Source organism: Engystomops pustulosus, chromosome 1, assembly GCF_040894005.1.
Source record: "Engystomops pustulosus chromosome 1, aEngPut4.maternal, whole genome shotgun sequence".
Classification (NCBI taxonomy): Eukaryota; Metazoa; Chordata; class Amphibia; order Anura; family Leptodactylidae; genus Engystomops; species Engystomops pustulosus.
In genome coordinates this window covers 157,476,308-157,480,963 of record NC_092411.1, presented here as the reverse complement: position 1 = coordinate 157,480,963, position 4,656 = coordinate 157,476,308, and positions in this window count along the sequence as shown.

The following is a 4,656-nucleotide window of genomic DNA, read 5'->3' as shown; positions in this document are numbered from 1 at the left end:
CTTTGGGGCAGGCTCTGGTGAAAACCAGGGGCCACTTAGACTCTGCTCCCAGGTGTCGGCTTACGCCATCGCTCGCAGTGGTACATAGGATCTGCTACCTAGACTCCTGACAGAGATCAAGTTTTTATTAAGAACTATTTCAAAGCTACAGACATTAATAGTTTTATAGAATTTAATAGCTGTCATCATCCGTGGATAGAGGACATACCGAAGGGACAATTTAAAAGAATTCAAAAAAATTGTAGTAAGCAGGAGGACTTTGAAGTTCAAGCTAAAGTCATGGTGGATAGATTTAAAGAAAGAAATTATACGGAAAACCTTTTAGATAGGGCTCTCAAAGAGGTTGGAGAGGGTACTCAGGATGAGAAACACAATAGTAAAAAAGAGAGAAGCTCTATGAACCCGATCTTTGTCACCAGTTATTGTAAGGAAGCATTGGAGGTAAAAAGAACCATTGAGAAACATTGGCACCTTCTAACCAATGATCCGATTCTAAATAAGGTTGTCATAGATAAACCAACAATATTTAAGAGGGTGAACATCATCACATCTAGTTATGTGAGAGAAGAAGAGAATAAGGATACAGGCTTCTATAGTTGTAAGAGATGTCAGGGGTGTAAAAATAGGGAATGGACAGATAAAGGAGTAGTAAAAGAATTTGGGGATGTATATTTACCTCATAATCCTTCCATTGTTGGGCAAAATGAGAATGATCTTATTTGAAATTTCAAAATTTCCAATCAATTTTTGTTTGCTTCCAGAGAAAGAATTAAAGGGTTAACAGACTTCTCAAATGCTGATTAGGTTCATAAAATGGTGTTACTGAATTGGCCGCAAAAAAATTAGCATTTTTAAAATCTTGAAAATCTGAGAAGTTGCTACTAAAACTTGAAACCTTCTCACATCCGTAAAAATAAAAAAATGGAAATGTAAAACAAATTATTGAAATAAAAAGAAGACCAATGGCAAAAGGTTTATACAAAAAAAAATATTTGTAGTATAACTTTTTGTCTAAAAAGTAAAACATTTGAAACTTTGAAAACTGCATGACTGCGGCGTGTATGGGTGTTTCTGCTATGGATCGGATCCCCCGTGCCGCTTACTGGGGGATCCGATCCTCTTCTGGGCAGCCCTGAAGTCTGCCTAATGCAAGTTCAACTATGTATAAGTAAAAAAAAAAGTGAAAAAACACAAAAGTTAACACATTAGAATAAATAAAAAATAAATACATTAAAATATAAGCCCTTAAAATGTCACTTTCCCATAAAAACACTTAATAAACTATAAAAAACACAAACACACAAAGAAGGCCACATATTTGGTATTGCCGCGTCCGTAACAATCTATATAATAAAACAGAATTGTAACTGGACCTGCATGGTAAACGCCAGTGAAAAAAACACAAAAACGTTCCGAAAAAAGATAATTTTTAATTAATACCTTTAATAAAAATGCTCTAAAAAGTGATTAAAAAAGTTACGCACTCTAAAATGAGACCACTAAAAAGAACAATCCTTCTCGCAAAAAATAAGCCCTTAACCAGATTTGTAAGCCGAAAAATAAAAAAGTTATGCATATGAAAGTAGGCGATGCTAAAATTAACATTTTTGCTAAATTACTTTCTATTCAGTAAAAATGGGAAAAAAAAAATAAAAAAACCTATATAAATGAGGTATTTTCATAATCGTGGTGACCCATAGAATAAAAATAATATACTATTTTTACGGTATGGTAAACGGCCAAAAAAACAAAACAAAAAAATGTTCCTAAAAATTGATGATTTTCATTTCCTCCACCAACAAAGAGTTAATAAAATCTCACCAATTAGCTATAGATTCCCCAAAATTATGTACCAAAAAAGTGCATCTCATGGGGCAAAAAATAAGCCCCTATAGGTCCACAATAAAAAAAAAAAAAATAATAATAATAATTATAGCCTGTACAATGAGACATAGCAAATCTGATCTGCATGGCGCCTCCTTCCCTTCTATGCCCGGCAGTGCGCCAATACAGCAGGACACCACCACATATGGGGTATCAGTGTACTCAGGAGAAATTGGGTATCAAACTTTGGGGAACCTTTTTTCATTTAATCCATTACAAATGTTTAATTTTTCACCCAAAATGAATGTATTGTCAAAAAATATTACAATTTGTACACCACACCTCCATTTTGTTTTAACCCCCTATAAAACACCTAAAGGGTGCTTTTTCATACGTTTTCAATTCTAGCTATTATTTAGGCCTCTGACAGTCAATTAAAAGTTCAGCAGATCCATCTAAAGCCCTTTTAACCATGAAGAACGTGCACAGTCTGTCAAAAGTGCAGCGTAAATGTGCCACATAATGAACAGCATAAAAAAGACTGTTTAAAACCCACCAAAGGTTATGATTTTTAATTATTTCATCCCACAAAAAAATGCAATAAAAAGTGCTACTCCAGAATGATACTGGTGCAAAGTACTACATGTCCAAAAAAATTGGGAAAACTTTGAATGTGCCCCTAAGTGCAGTTGCAAAAACCATCCAGCTCAACAAAGAAACTGGCTCACATGAGGACCGCCGCAGGACAGGAAGATCAAGAGTCACATCTGCTGTGGAGGATAAGTTCATGTTCCTAGGCACCAGCCTCAGAAATTGCATGTTAACAGCAGCTCAGATAAGAGACCAGGTCAATGCCACACAGAGTTCTAGAAGTCACATCTCTACAACAACTGGTAAGAGGAGACAGTGTGCAGCAGCCTTCATGGTAAAATAGCTGCTAGTAAACCACTGCTAAGGACTGGCAACAAGCACAAGAGACTTGTTTGGGCTAAAGAAAACAAGGAATGGACATTAGACCAGTGGAAATTTGTACTTTGGTCTGATAAGTACAAATTTGAGATCTTTGGTTCCAACCACCAGCGCAGAAAAGGTGAACAAATGGATTCTACATGCCTGGTTGCCACGTGACGCCTGGAGGAGGAAGCGTGATAGTGTGGGGGCGCTGTGCTAGTGACACTGTTGGGGAGGTATTAAAAAATGAAGGTATACTGAAACAGCATCCTGCAGTGACATGCTATTCCATCCGGTTTGTGTTTAGCTGGACCATCATTTATTTTTTAACAGGACAATGACCCCAAACGCACTTCCAGGCCGTGTAAGGGCTATTTGACCAAGAAGGAGAGTAATGGGGTGCCACACCAGATGAACTGGCCTTCACAGTCACCGGACCTGAACCCAATTGAGATGGTTTGGGGTGAGCTGGACCGTAGAGTGGAGGCAAAATGGTCAACAAGTGCTGGGCATTTCTGGGAACTCCTTCAAGACTATTTCAGGTGACTACCTATTGAAGCTTCTAGAGAATGCCAAGAGTGTGCAAAGCAGTAATCAAAGCAAAGGTGGTTACTTCAAAGAACCTAGAATACAAGACATATTTTCAGTCTTTTCACACTTTTCTTGTTAAGTATATAATTGCACATGTATCAATTCATAGTTTTGCTGCCTTCATTCAATAAAATACAGAAATCTCTTTGAATGAGAAAGCATGTCCAAACTATTGGTCTGTACTGTATATACATACATATATTACACACCAAGAGTATCGTGAGGCACTGAAGGGGTTAATGGTGGATGGGTGATATCTTTCCCCTGGGTTTTCTAATTATGCAAGGCCTTAATGCAGATGATTTGTTTGTCCAGCTGCAAACACTGTAATTCTGGGAAGTACGGCTCCATCAAGCCATTTGTTGGAGCAGTTGTTTAACCCCTTATCACCGACACTAGTTTTCAGCTCAATGACCAGACTCGATTTTTCAAATCTGACATGTCTCACGATAATTGGTTATAACTTCGGAATGCTTTAACATATCCGGGTGATTTTGAGAATGTTTTCTCGTGACACATTGTACTTCATGTTAGTTATAAAATTTAAGTGATAAGTTTTGCGTTTCGTTCTGAAAAAAAGTGAAAATTTGGCAAAAGTTTGTAAAAATTCTTCATTTTCCAAGTTTGAAATGTTCTGGTTTCCAGACAAGATGTAAAACTACCCAAAAAGCTTGATAATTAACATTTACAGAATATCTGCTTTATGTTGGGATGATATTTTATGCTTCCAGTCATTTTTCTAGGATGTTATGAGGTGCAGAACTTTAGGTGCCAATTTTCTTATTTTCATGAAAATTGTCAAAACTCACATTTTGAGGGACAACTCAGCTTCCAAGTGACTTTGAGAGGCCTAAATAATAGTAAAACCACATAAATTACCCCACTTTAGAAATTTCACCCCTCAACATATGTAAAACAACTTCTATTAAGTCTATTAACCCTTTAAGTGTTTCACATGGGTTAAAAAATATGGACTTGCGATTTAGAAACTATAGAATTTTTTTTGAAAATACATTCATTTAGGCCAAAACTGACATTTTCAGAATAAATTAAATGATGAAACGCACTGCAACGTTTGATGCCCAATTCCTCCCGAGTGTACTGATACCACATATGTGGTGGTAAACTGCTGTACGGGCACACGGCCGAGTATAGAATGAATGGAGGCGCCATTCACAGCAGATTTGTATTGTCACATTGTACTACCTATACATTTTTAATTTTTTTGGTAATGCGAACATATGAGGGCTTATTTTTTATGGGATGAGATACAATGTATAGATAATTTAT